A 14,422-nucleotide genomic window follows, 5' to 3' on the forward strand; every position below is an offset into this window, starting at 1 on the left:
GCAGATTTCAGTATGCTGCCCCAAATATTAAAACTAAAGATTCCACCCTCCCATCCTCCCAATCCCTAACTTTACTAATCTTCCTCTGTGCCAGCTTTTGTCATGGCATAAAACACTCCTTTTGTAAGAATCTGAGATAATTGCAATTATATATTTTCTGGTTAGAAATTTCTCGTGTACTGAGACATTTTGCTGCTGCACTGGCTTGCACCACATAGAATTCATAAAAAGAATGTGCATCAACATTTCCTACCTCATTATAAACTCTTTTTTTACCTCTCCTCAGCAGTTTTCCCCGGTAGGTCTTTTTTGCTAGTTTCCTCTATATCTCTACTTCATAGCAATGATTTAGACATCAGTCCAGATTCTCAAATACATTCTAGGGCATTTATGCCATTTTGATAGTACGGAGGAAACAAGATTCTGCCTGGAAATAGGCAGCTTAGATTTCCAAGGAGATAGGAACTTGGTTGATGGACCTAGAATGGCTTTCTCTTGTAACAGCACCTCTGCCTACCCTCTAGATAAAGACTGGGTAAAGGACAAAAGTAGGTTAGGCAGAGACCTCCTAACCTTAGCAATGTTCACTAGGGATCCTGTAACACTTGATATGGAGATCTATAAAACAGCCTAGTGTATCAGTCCTTGTGGATTCAGGGATGAATGAACCAATGTGTTCCTCACCTCCCACCAAAGTACTATGTAGGACCAGGCAAATTTGGAGTGATGTATTTTATTTCCTAAAAAGATTCATATGGAATGGAGTCATGGTTTCTAAGCACCTTGCATTCTTTTTTTATCATTGCTTTGATTTGAGGAAGTGTGGAAGAAATCTAGGAGTTAAGGAGAGAAATAAAACATGAAAAATAGTTCTTTGATAAAGGAGCAAATTACAAAAAATCAACCTGCCAGTTTTTGGAGGCAATACAATGATACATATCTTGCCTGTTTCATTCTGGTTCTGTCACTGTACCTCGTGTTGAGAATAGCTGGTCTTTAGAAGTAAAAAGATGTTTTGTCAAATGCTTTGCTGAGGTTCCAGTTCCCACAGGTTTGATGGGTTTGTCATGCTTTCCAGTGGAACAAAGTATAGGTAATTACATATTCTATTTTTGTGGTTACATGAATTCACACTGATTATGTAATTAGATGTAATGACACTAATTGCTGTATAAAAGTGGACAATACAATAATTTATCAAGATAATACATAGGAATTAGAGATTGTCAGACCCTGTTGGTTCATTTTGGATCAATTTGCTTGAAACTATATACAAGAGAGGTGCAAGAGGAGTTTTCTTAGAATTAGTAGCAGCTGAGAGAAAAAGATTGACCAAAGGTGTGTAGGTTCCAAGCCCACACCCAGTAGAATCAGGGCTGTGATGCATAGGCAAACCAGTGGAGTTTCCACATATTTAAATCTATAAGCAACTATAGATCCTGAAGTATATGTGCCCCCCTCTACACATGCAGGTAAAGTCATGATGGGATTTAATGCAATATTTACACAATTGCACCTCCTGCCATGCCACATGTGTACAGCAGGAAGCACGATTGTGGGATTGCATGTTAAATCCCATTCATTCCTTATTGTTGGGGCACCAGAAAGCAAGCTCCTACGGCTGTTAGCCCCACACACCCCAACTGAGGGACTCCTCAGCTGTAAGGGTGCCCCATACACCTCTGGGGAAGTGGGATTGCAATCTGCCCACCCCAGAAGTGTGTGAAACCCCTAGGGTGGGAGAATCACTGCAGGGCAATCTCCTCCATCCTAGGGGTGCAGAAAACCACTGAGGCCAAAGGATAACCCCTGCAGCAGTCCTCCCATCCTGGAGTTTCCCATGCCCCTGGGAGCAGGTAGATTGTTGCAGTGGTGATCCTCCCACCCCAGGGGTTTACCAGAAGGCACACTGAAGGGACCCAGTATCTGCAGCTGTGGGACTTTGGATCCCAGGAGCTATGGGTTGCTGCCAGGACCCAGAGTTCACAGCTGATGAGACTGAGAGTCCCCAGTAGATCTAGCACTCTCAGCCCTGGGTGGTCAAGGTGCACCCCTGTGGCTGGGAGTCCTGTCAGCTGACAGGACTCCCAGCCAGAGGGGAGACCTTGCTACATGTGCAAATTAAAACTCAATGGCAACCAGCTATAAAGTGAGTACACATTTCTAATTTTATATCTGGTTGGTGCTTTTTATTGTGTGATAGCTACTTTGCACTTGTAGCTTGTCACAAGGTAATTGGACATGAACTAGTTGATTGTGCAATACCAGTAAGGTGCATAAGGGGCCTGGGAAACGTATTGACTCTCTCCTGTGCACACCAAACCTTTTTACATTGCAAGTGTAAACAAGCACTTGGATAACATTGCAGGAATTAACGTGCATGCTCAATATTTTGTACAGTTTCAGATGCTCATAAAACCCCAAACTTTGCTGATTTCACCATTCTTTTCCTGTGTTTTAGAATGTAGTTCTGGCTTTATCATTGACTTCTTTCTTGGCCTTGAAGACATTGCCTAACCTACATTGCTGCCCAGTGCCTCCAGCTGTAGAACAGAGGAAAGAAAGCATTGCAAGCTTCCCTTACTTGATGGTGTGAAACTTAATTATCAATATTGTGACACCTTTTGAGAACCATATATGCTTTACTGGAGAATTAGACTTGTTTTGTCAAGTTCTTTTTACTAAGGGGTTGTACTAAAGCCTTGAAAAATTTCCAAATGTACTTTTTTTATGAAGATTGTGTTACCTAGTAGTATATATGTGCATAACATAATGTGTTACTCAGACAAGTAATTTGCTATGCTGTTACTGGTTTTTTTGTTTGTTTTGTTATCGTTTTGGAAGGAAGTTAATTGAAAAATGTATCTCTAGCCAAATAATGACATAATCACATTTGTTTCCCTCAAAGAGGAGGGTATCATTCCAGCTATTACTATCAGTGGGTTATCTGAAAGAACAGATATTTAAATCCCCATGCATCTTTATCAAACAATAATTCTTCTCCCATTATACCATTTAATGACAATAGGTCATGAATTATTTATTATACAGTGCCATCTAATGTTTTTCAGTTTTATTTATTTTCCTTGTATTAAATGAATATGTGCCTAACACAGTTGTTCTCATTATACCCAAACTGTTGGCTGGAACCTAAAAACTATAAATATTACAAATGTTTTTGTACTCAAGGTTCATATATTTTGCTGACAATTATTTCTGCATATCTAAGTGCAATGATTTGTTTATCCTAATATATAAATCTTCCGTGTGGAATATACCTAGAATCAAAAATAGTTTTCAGTACAACAGTCATAACTTGAAATATATATTCTAGGCCAGATCCTAAAGTTTAGCTTTTTTGATAAAGTATAGAGCAAGTTGTGCATGCACATTTAAAGCTCACCTTTCCATATATTAGTACTGGCCTGCGCAGGACTGGTTTCTCATTTTTGTATTCCCTGAGGATCAGTACAGAACTGGAACTTCTGACTGACAGCACATTTCAACATTTACCTTTTCTCCTAAAAACAGGAAGCAGGACAGGGGAGTAGAATTATTAGCTCCTCCTCCCTCACCAGCAGCACAAAACCTTCCTTGCACTGGGCTAATAGTCTCCTGTGAAGTTCTAGAGCCATTAGAAGAAAGAATGCAAGTTTGAGGTAAAGCAATAGCATTGGAGAATGTAGCCTTTGAATTAGATGCAAAGCAAATTTAATTTACTTGCATTTGCATATGTCTTTAGGCATCTACTTGTACTTTGGAAGACCTCTATGGTTAGCACAGCAATGAGATAATGCCTATATCAATATCAAGAGGATTTAAGTTGTCAGAGTTAGATTCTGACCTTGATTGCAGGAGCCAACAGAGAAGGAAGAGAGAACATTTCTTCCCCCAGTCACAGCTCTGTGTGGTACATAGACTTTTCTCAGGTGTGAGGACTGAGAAATGGATGGTACCTCACTTTTACTACTATGGCTGATGTATTAGGCAGGGTATGGAATAAACTATTCCAGATAAAAGTCAACGATACTGTATTTACTCAAATAGAAGACAACCCTGATTATAACATAATTCCCCAATAATCAGATTCCATCTATATAAAATTTATAAATTTGTTATAATTTTCCAGGTATGAAATCTAATTATTGTAGTTTTGCCATGAATTTGTCCCCCTCCCACTGCTACAGCAGGGAAAATAAATTTAGGCGGGGTCAGGCAGCCCCTTTGATCACTGCCTCCCCCAGCTTTTTCCCCTGGCAGCCCCTTTCCCCTCTCCTTACTATCAGACTCTGGTCTCCCTGACCACCTGGAAGTAGGGAGCAAATCTGAAAACAATAAACTTGAAATTAAACAGGGCTGGAGCAATTTGCATGTAGTACCCATGACTTTGTTATCCAGGATTATTCCATATTACCTTCTTTTTAAACTGCTGTAAATTGTAGTACAGGTACTCCATAAACACACTTTTAAGCAGCACTTTGGAACCTACTTACATACAATACAAACTAGACATAATATTAGTTCAAAGTCAAAAGCACATGATTTATTACATAGTTCATTGTGCTGGGCCACACATGTGTCAACAGCATTTTAGCTCAGCACTGCTCAATATGTGTGTATAATCCAGATACCTCACCCAAAAAAGGACCCCGTGCTAATTAGCCCTCACACTTATGACTGGAATTGTATTCTTGTCACAAGCCCTGGGATGGTCCAAAAATATATGTGCAGATAAGGCACAGGGCAAACTAGTCCGTCTTCACTTCATGGAAGGTGGGGCCACACTAATCAAATGCACCATGTTAAAAGATGGGGGGAGGGGGTGACAGGGGGATTCTGGGTGAACTGTTTGGGGCTCCATTTTGTGATTTTTACCAGGTATTTAAGCCTGATGGAGAAATAGGAATAATTGGAAATGGGGAAGAAAGGCATAGTTCAGCTGTGAGAATGTAGAGGAAGTTGAAATGTATGCAATGTTGTGCCTCACCATTGCACCATTGAGTCAGCAGTGAAGGCGACTGCAGACAATGGTTGCTACCATATTTCTTATACATAAGGGCTGCACTAATCTCTCCTTGCGGTATATTTCCAACAGCATTTTTGGCACCATGGTAGGGTGCTGGTGGTTGCTCTCAAGTGCCAGTCTGGTACTGCAGTACCTCCAGGCCCAGTGCTCATTCCATCCTGGGGGAGCAACTTCCTGGGTTTTTTGTTTGTTTTTTTTAAGGCCCACAAACACACACACACACACAAGTTTCCTATCAGCATGTTTGCCCAGTGTGGGCCATGTGTTTTCTAGTCGTGATCAGTGTTGGTTGCATTCAATAAACTTAATAGTTGGTTTTATATTGCTGAGCACATGCTACTTTTTGCAGCAGTTTATTGACAGACAATGTATTTAGTGAGATTCCCTTGTATGAAATTATGAAATGAGGGGATTTTTTTCCCATGCCAATTGGGCAAAAAAAATCTTGTTCTGCATTTGAGTAAATATGGTGAGTTACTTGTCCACTGTGGCAAACAAAGTGTAGGGAGGTAATTGTCTCCTTGAACCTGAGTTTCTTTTTTGGGATACTTTGGTAATGGCACAATAATGTGCTGCCACTTCATACGGGCTGTGCTCTATCCATAATGGTTTTTGGTTTCTACCTGCAACCTGAGAGAGAAAGGGAGAAAAAGAAAAAGAAAGTCTGTGATCTCCCAAATATTGTGTTATAATGTATTCTCTTTTTTAACACAAAATATTATTACTTTGACGGAATAGATTACTTCCTCCAGTGGTTTGAAAATGTCCCATGCTACACAGTTAATCATTTTGACATACTCCTCTTTGATATTTTAACTTGCCCTCAAACCAGTGGTTGACTTAATTTGGCATCATTTACAACGTATACCAATATTTGTTGTAACATTGTAAGGGCCCTATTTTTGAACTGTGCTGTACTGCTAATTTTGATCTGATTCATAAGAGATTAATTAGGCCTCAGTGGTATGAGTTGTAATACCACCACAACGGCTGTAGATCTATCACTATAATACACAAGGTAATCAAGTTCTATAATAGACTCTTGGTGAATGCTAATAGCTTGGTAAATCTAAGCAAGTAATCATAAAATACAGATGTATTGTAGAATAACACATCAGTTTACATAAAGATACAACAAATAATCCCTTCTTAAAGTATTGAAATATGTTTATAAGAGCTGTAGCTGACCGTCCGAGCTCAATTATTATTATGAATGCCTTTCACAAATGAAAATAAATAGAGAAAATGAATTCAGGAAATAAATGACTAAATCTATTATGATTTAGAATTGTATTTACCACATTGCTTTTGCTATTAATGTATACATTTTATCTTATAAATGCTAGAAATTTGCATAAAGCAATAATTCACACTGTTTGACTTATTAATAAATGGTTTAACTTTTTAAAATTAGAAGAATTAAAAAAACTAGGGGATTGTGGCGTCGACACCTACACAGTCAAATGGGTCACTAGTTGGCTGGAGGGCCGCACCCAGAGCGTGGTGGTGGACGGGTCATTTTTAACCTGGAGGGATGTGGGCAGTGGGGTTCCTCAGAGCTCGGTCCTTGGGCCTGCACTGTTCAATATCTTCATCAGTGACTTGGATGAGGGGGTAAAAAGTACCCTGTTCAAATTCGCAGATGACACTAAGATGTGGAGAGAAGTGGGCATGCTAGAAGGGAGGAATAGGCCACAAGTGGACCTAGACAGGTTACAGGGGTAAGCGGGTGAGAACAGGATGGGGTAAAACACTGACAAGTGCAAGGTGCTGCACCTGGGGGGAAGAACCAGCAGCATACCTACAGGCTGGGGAACTCTCTTCTCGTCAGTGCAGAGGCAGAAAAGGATCTTGGAGTCATTATTGATGCCAAAATGAACATGAGCCGACAGTGTGGGGACATGGTCAGGAAGGATACCTTGTCATGCATCTACAGATGCATCTCAAGAAGGTCCAAGGAGGTGATCCTCCCCCTCTATGCAACACTGGTCAGGCCGCAGTTGGAGTATTGCATTCAGTTCTGGGTGCCACACTTCAGGAGGGAAGTGGACAACACGGAGAGGGTCCACAGGAGGACCACCCGCATGATCAGGAGTCAGCAGGGCAGGCCCTATGAGTAGAGGTTAAGAGACCTGAACCTGTTCAGCCTCCACAAGAGAAGGCTGAGGGGGGATCTAGTGGCTGTTCACAAACTAGTCGGGGGGACCTACAGGCATTGGGGGAGTCCCTGTTCCCCCAAGCACTACCAGGAGTGACAAGAAATAACAGTCACAAGCTGGCAGAGGGTAGATTCAGACTAGATATCAGGAGGTGCTACTTCACTGTCAGGGCGGCTAGGATCTGGAACCAAGTTCCAAGAGAAGTGGTGCTGGCTCCTATCCTGGGGGTCTTTAAGAGGAGGCTGGATGAATACCTTGCCGGGGTCATTTGACCCCAGTACTCTTTCCTGCCAATGGCAGGGGGTCGGACTTGATGATCTGCTCAGGTCCCTTCTGGCCCTACCAACTATGAAACTATGAATACACCCAAACTTAAAAAAAACCCAGTTTTTAACTCAGACTGTGGGCTGGTTATGCTATACCGGTTAGGCATTGAATGAAGTTCCTGTATTTAGAGAGATAATAGATTAGGATAAAAAAATAATGTTCCCATTTCCTGTGTACCTGTGTAAATTACCCAATTTGCTTTCTACAATCAAATGAAAAACAAATGCAAAAACAGAGATGCTGATATTGCAATATTACACCTCATTTTTTTGAGAGGGGAGATGTGAAAAAGAAAAAAAAACCCATGTCATCCGGTGTTATTAATTGGATTCACAGAGATGTGAAGTTAAAACCCAAATAAAGCCTAACGAGGCTCCTGAGGAGAAAAAACAACATTGTTGGCTGGATTAATTACCAAATAAAAGTTGAGTTAAATATGTAATGACTAATGGAACTGACAAGTATCTAGGAAGAGCCTTGACCTTTGGATACTTTGGGTGCTTAACTTAGCCATGGCTTCTTTAGATGCAGAAACAAGGAAGCTGATAGCACAATCCATGTGACATGGGTGTGGGTGTGTGTGCGCGCGCACGCGTGTGTATGCATGCGCACACCAATGTCCTGCTGTTGCAAAGGTGGTTGAAATATGCTCAAGAGATCAAAGGAAGAGGGTCACACCTCTTACTACAAAGAAGGCAAAAAACCCCAGTCTGTATCAATGTGACCAATTACTAATCTTTTCTTGGCATCAGATACCTGACAAGGTTTATGGGGTGGGAAAACAAAAACAGATAGAAAATTTTGCAAAGTACATAATTTTTCCAAAAGGGAAAAATCTTTTCAGGAGCAAAACATCTCTAATCATCTGCAAGTGTGGCCCCTGTGGCTGTTTGCAGAGGTTAAAAAAAAATCACTTTACTAGAAAAAGCAGCGCATTACTTCAACCCAGCTCTGCAGTGTCTGTATAGATCTGATATTTCAGTGGGGCTTTTTGGAACTTTTGTCTGAATCTGATTCAGTCACCTATTAGATATAAGTGCCAAAAAAGCCCAGTGCCCAAACTATATGGATGTTGGGCATGCTGGGTCCAACTAATGTTCTGCCTCTTTTGGGCATGTGCTGGGCTTGGCATGGGAGCACCTAGAGTTTAAAGTATGGGTTTTTTTGTTTGTTTGTTTTTTTGCAGGGGGGTTAAACATCTGTAAGAAACCTGTATGTTGCTAACACAACATAGAGGGGTTGTAAAAGAACTGCAATTAGCTAGGGAATAATTCCCCTAGGTCATGTTCTGCCTTGGGGTGGTGGGCGGGACAAGAACTAGGGATGTTGAAAATGGCAAGAGATTCCATGGTGCTGCTTAGCTGTGTGGAGAATATTAGTTGCTTGTAGGCAGTTATTGGAAGGCCAGTTAAAAGAAAGTATCTACCTGATCCAACAAAGGCATAATGGGGTGTTTGAGCACCATAGGCAGCAACTATGTGCAAAGCAGTGTCAGTGGCTGGGGGGGGGCGCAACAGTGCTGTCAACACAGATGCCGATGCTCTTGTGCCCCCTCTAGGTGTCTCTGTCACACTTTCTGATGTCCTGATCACCCCTCCTTCATTAAGCTTCTGTGCTCTAATTAACACTGTAGTCCACTGTGGTCCAGAATGTGGGAAGTAAAAACAAGTGCGATCTATTTTAAATCATCCTGAGAAAACAGCACAGAAAATCTACCCATCTCTGGTCTTCTGAGCATGCACAGGGATGCACATATCATGAATTGAATAGGTTGCATTTCTTCTAACATCACTAGCATTCTTGGGTTTATTTAGCTAATCCTGGATAGAAGCCTGTAGATTCAGTATTCTGACATTAGCAAATCAAGGCATGAAAAAATCATGAACTGTGTCCCAGATACTAAAAGATGAGCTCAAAGAAACAGTTGACTTAAAAAAAATAAAAGAAAAAAGAAAACAAGAAAAAAAAGTAAGTAAAAGAAAAACTATATGTGCATTTCCCCTTTCTCTTCTAGGCTTTGATCATTTGGTTTTCATGTATCAAGTTTCCAACAACAACCATGACAACTAAGAACTTTGCTGCTGTTGTTTTAACTGAAAACTAATATTAAAGACTCTGTGATATGGAACTTTAAGGAAAATAGTGACTTGTGAAAGGTATGATGAAATCATACGAGTACATAACACTGGATGCTTCTACATGTTCATTAATGTACTGTAATTATGGCACATTACGTTTAGTATCTATATAATAGCTACTAACTGAATGTACCTTAATTGGTGCTACTGCACAGTAGCACTGGCACATGCTTTTTTGTGATGTTAATGCCCAGTAGACTAATTTTAAAGTGCATTAGCATGGTTTTTGCCTGCCGCACTAATGCACAGTAGAACTAATCTACTGCTAATTTAGTATCTTGTGTAGATTTGCTCACTGGGCTGGGTCTTTAACAGTGCAAAAGAGCATAATTAGGAGAAATAGGGAGTAGCTTCACTGCCAGTAAAAACTTGTTTTCAGTGAGACATAATAGTTCAAAAAGAGTTGCCCAATGACAGTGGTGTAAGCAGTATGGCTTGGGACATTTATGATTAGTAGGGACCTACAGAATTCACAGCTGAAGTAGAGTGCACAGCAGCTCCTTTAATCTTACATGTTCCCCTGCATGCACCCTGCCCCTTGCACCCCCACCCCCTGCTGCTGATTAGCAGAGGACCTTGCTGCTCCCTTCTGATCAGCAGGGAAGCTAAAACCACCGTTTTAAACATGGCTTCATTTTTGCCTTTCTGCCAGTCACCAGGAAACCACAGAGCTGTCCAGGGCCTCCCAGCTAATTAGTGGCAGGAGGCAAAAGTGGTGCCATATTTTAAAATGAATCTTTTGCCTCCCCACTGGTCAGGAGCAAGCTGCAAGTGGGGCCCCTCCAACGATCAGTGCGGGCAGGGGCATAGGGGAAACTGCAAGGTTAAAGGAGCTATAGACTCCACTTGTGCCATTAATTTGGTAGGTCCCTAATGATTAGACTACACAAAGGACTATACAAGAGGGGATATTCCTGTACCACCCATGGGAGGACTAGACAACCTGGTAAGTCTTTTCCATTTCTGTCTCCTGTGATAAAATTTAATCCCTTTCACACTTCACATGTTTTCATATGCTCTTCTTCATTTTCTCTCATATTCATTTAATTATGAACTTTTAAATAGATAACTCTTGCATTGTTTTTAGGAAAAAAATGTTCATCAACTTATGCAGTAAACTTATTTGGTCTCTGTTACTTTTCATAAGTATGCTTATTGGAGACCCTGAGCCAGCTTCTCATCTTAATTTAGTTTAAACCCTGATGTAACTAACTGCTTTCAGTGGAGTTACCCTAAGATAAAAGAGGTCAAAATCTGGTCTACTGAATTGGATTTTCCTTTCCACAATAATTGAATGGAGTTATTTCTTGTTTACACAGGTCTAAGGAGATCTAGGCTAAGTATAAGTCATTATTGTCATCTTGTTTAATTAAACAAATAATATAAACCTTAGCACTGGCAGTTAATTAATTTGGTTTTAGGGTAAAATAACTGTTTCCGCAAAATGGTTGCACACCAGTCTTAACATCTAGGAGTTGAAAATGTGTGTTGTATAGCTCATACTAAAGCTCAGGTCAAAGAAAATATTGGCTGAATAAAGGGCAAAACCACAATGTTGACATAGTGGGCTCCTTCTTGATTATGTCAATGTTGCATTGCATGGATATTGATTGAGTGCTTGGTTTTCTAGAATACTAATGATCTGTAACTGACAACAGAGGCCCTATTTTAAATATAATTGCTGAATTTTACAATTACTAGACTACAATTAGTAGTTGAAACTGAAAAATGTGTTTCTTTAGAAAACAAACCAATGTACACAGCAGAATTTGAATAAACAGGAAATGTGCTATCTTAGTTTTTAGGTGTGGAATGAATTCAATTAGATGCTGATGCATTTGCTTGCAATGACAGCAGTAGAAATCAACCTTGTAAGCCTTGTGTAATCTGCAAGGCTTACGCACAAGAGACATAATAATTTGCACCCAGAGGCAATATTTCTAGGAATTCAGGTGTAACCAAGAAAGTAGATGGAATATGAACATTTCACACACTTCTGTTTTCTTCCTCCCGTTTCCTTCTCCTCTACTCTACTCTAGTGTTTTTAACCTTCTTAGATTCCATGCTCCCCTCATCACACTGAAGGAACCGCCCCAGAAAATTCTAGCTCTTCGGTTTTTTTCATTATAAAAAATTAATACAGCACTTCTTGTGTTGCAAATGAGACCACAGCACTTTAGTATGATTTTAAACAACATGGGGTGGTTACACAAATGCAGACAGCCCATCTGAAGGTGCTCTAATTCATAGCATTCTACACACAGTGCCATGAGTTAGAGCACCATTAAACCCAATTGGTGTGTTCAACTATTGGGTGGATGGGCTCAGAGCCATCCCTTTCCAGCTCTTAAGTGACAGCAGTGGCTAGGAGAAGAGGGGGAGGAGAGAAGCCTCTCCTGCCACACATGCCCCCACCAGCTACCCCTGCTGGAGCTGGGCAAGGCTTGCATGGGTGTCTGTGTGGGGGGTGGTCCCTCCCCCCTATAGCTCACCCACATGAGTGTCTTAACAGCAGTGGAAGCTTCTGTGCCTGGAGCTCAGGAAGTCAGATAAATTTTCCTCACCTCAAGGGCCCAGCCCAGCTTTCTCCAGGGAAGGAGTAGCCAGGCTGGGCCTGTGAGGCGGGGTTATTTTGTTTCCCTCCCCCCCTGCCCCAGCTCCAGGCATGACAGTTATAGAAATGTTTCTGTTTAGAATCTGAAGGAGCACGTTTACAACAATAGTTGAAGTGGACTGAATCAGACAAAAGAGCTGCTAATGCATATATTGCACATCTTTGTTAAAGAGAAAAGACAGACCTCTTCTTTAATTAATTTCTTGTTCATAATGAACTTCAGCAACTGCATTAGAATGTAGAAATTCTGCAGTAACATCTTGGTACACTGTTGAAACTTCGAGGGCCCTAAGGCAATGGTGCCTACAGTGACTGGGGCAACTGGCCAGGTACCAGTCCAGGCTCCAGGCCATGTCATGATGACATTGCCCTAAGAAATCCTTGTATTCTAATATAAATTATTGTTACTAAACCCGATGATCTGTCTGGGTGTGGACAGACCATGGTTGGGGGCCAGGTTTAAGAGGGAAAATTAGAGATAAAATAGTTATTTTGCAGGAAGTGGTGACTAAATACAATACGTTTGGGGGAAAAGGTTGTATATTATAAACATGTTTGAAAAGTCTATGCCTGCATGGAATATAATCATGTAAAGGCATATTAGCTTAGCAGTACCTGGACATCCTTAATGAGGGGTTGAAGGGTTTCTTCATTGATTGTACTTGCTTTCTGCCAAATTAGTTATAGATTTTTTTGTATATGAGCTTTAGTATTCCTGTAGCTATAAAAGGAATAAATAAAGAAGCTTAGTTTCCATGGTGTGATAAATGCTAGTAAGTATGCCTTTTTAATGAAAAATTAGTATATATGTAACTATGCAAAAAGATTTGGTGTTCAGTGTAACAATGGCTAGCAATATGAAAAGATTTGCTTTGAAGTTTACTATTTAGTAACAATGGTATTTCAACACCTAAGACATTGGTTTCTCACCAAATAAAAGTATAAATAATTTGAAATAGTGACTTTTATCACCTCTGCCCAGCAATGTATAACCTCTTTGACTATACTGACAATATTTCCTTATGTAGGTCTCATTTACACATATTAAACTCATAAATAACAGCTCACCAAGTGCCCATTACTCTCTTTGAAAAATTAGTGTTATTTTGATAAATAGTTTTCATAGTCTTTTTAACATTCACAACCATATTTTTTCAATAATTATGAAATTATTCTTTAGAAGTTGTTTGTATACAGATGAATAATTCTCTTTATGGAATGGTCTGAATAAGGCAATGACAAATAACAATGCCAATTAGCATAGATATCTAATTGTTCAGTTGGATTAATGTCTCTACAGCTCAATTTGTTTGCCACCGTTTTCATTAACAACAAATGATAAGTGTGGTTTTATGTGGAAGTCAATATAGAACAGAGCTAAAAAAACAGCAGGAAAAAGACATTTAAGACACAACTAATTGCTTGAAACACCACTTTTAGAAAATAACTTATCTAGTAAACTAAAGTCTGTTCTGCAAACCCTTTGCATATGGGATGACATGACAACCATGGCATCTCTGTTGATTTTGTATATATGGCTATGGGTTGTAAGGCTGTAACTTGGAGGGGCAGAAAGAGAGATTCCAAAATTTAGCACCCCCAGTTTTCATGCAGTAAAATGAACAAGATTATTTAGAATTATGTATTTTAGGGGAAACAGATTGCTTCGGAGACATGTTTTATGTCTAGGATTCTAATAATCTAAATCTGTATTCTATATTTCAATAAATACTGGGGAGGAAAGAAAATTGCAGATAAAGTAAGGTAAATAAGATGACATCACAGAGGTAAAATAAAATGTCTCTTTATGTGCTCTTGACTTTCTACAGTGGATTCACTTAGAGGTAATACCAGTTCCAGTGCTTTTTTTCTGTGTTAATATAGGAAATATATCTGCAATTCATTTCAGCTTGAAAACTGAAATGCATTCTTTAAATGTACACAAATATAATTTTAACAAAACAGCAAAGAATTACAGTTATAACTTAGGAAAAAAATAATTTTCTCATTTCCTTGTTTAGTCATTCTGCATATTTGGCACATTTTGCATGTAGTAAGTGTCATTTTTTTCTGTACTCTTTCAGTTCATTTGATCTGTATTCATCTTCCATTGAGAACTGTTAAAAAAAAAATGGAGAAAAATGTAAAATTACAAATT

The sequence above is a fragment of the Alligator sinensis genome, unplaced genomic scaffold (genome assembly GCF_000455745.1).
Source record: "Alligator sinensis unplaced genomic scaffold, ASM45574v1 scaffold516_1, whole genome shotgun sequence".
Classification (NCBI taxonomy): domain Eukaryota; kingdom Metazoa; phylum Chordata; order Crocodylia; family Alligatoridae; genus Alligator; species Alligator sinensis.